The following is an 859-nucleotide window of genomic DNA, read 5'->3' on the forward strand; positions in this document are numbered from 1 at the left end:
AATTAGGCAGAAAAATGATATAGGATTAGAAAGTGATGACCTGAATAATTTGTTTAAAGATATTTCAGTACCACTTTATTAAATTTATATTGATTGGGTGTTTAACAATATTAAAAACTTCACGAGGAATTCTATAACACATATACTCCATAGTGGTATTGAGAGGGAAAAGAGCATGTTCATGGCTTAAATTAAATGTTAAGAAAGCCTTCAGACTATAATAATTTGCATTTTTGTAGCATCTCTTATCCGAGTATCTCAAAGACCCTAATTCAGTTCTTTTATCAACTGAGTTAGGGTGATGAATACTGAATAATCTTCCTTTGAAAGGGAAGCAGCATGGCCTAATGGATGGAGTATGCGCCTTGGAGTCCAAAGGACCTGGGTTCTAATCCTGTCTCTGTCACTTGTTACGCAAGGACAGAACTCATCTCACTACTTTGTCTGAGCCTTTGAACCCTCCCATTACCTTGTTCTCAGCCTTGACTTGCCAACCTACAAAGTGGGGAGATGCTTACTTTAAAGGGGTGCTCCAGAGGATAAGCAGTCAAAATCTTCCCATTTCAGAAGCCGGAAAGTAATTTGGGGTTAAAATGCCTTTGAAAGTCTAAGAACTCACCAATACCTGTCTGATCTCACCTGATCAGGTTAATCTCTCAAGCCCTAACCTCTTTCCTCTTGGAGCATAAATACGATTGATTGATTGATTGAGTGAATTAATTCCCCAACTTTCCTCCTCTCTTTGGAAAGCCTTTGCCATTTCAGTTTACAGGTAACTGTATTTCCTTTGCCTGTGTTTCTTCTTTGCCTTAAATTCTTGGTAAGGGAAGCTACAGTGAAATGCTTTGATGAAGCCAGT

Source organism: Ornithorhynchus anatinus, chromosome 18, assembly GCF_004115215.2.
Source record: "Ornithorhynchus anatinus isolate Pmale09 chromosome 18, mOrnAna1.pri.v4, whole genome shotgun sequence".
Taxonomy (NCBI): domain Eukaryota; kingdom Metazoa; phylum Chordata; class Mammalia; order Monotremata; family Ornithorhynchidae; genus Ornithorhynchus; species Ornithorhynchus anatinus.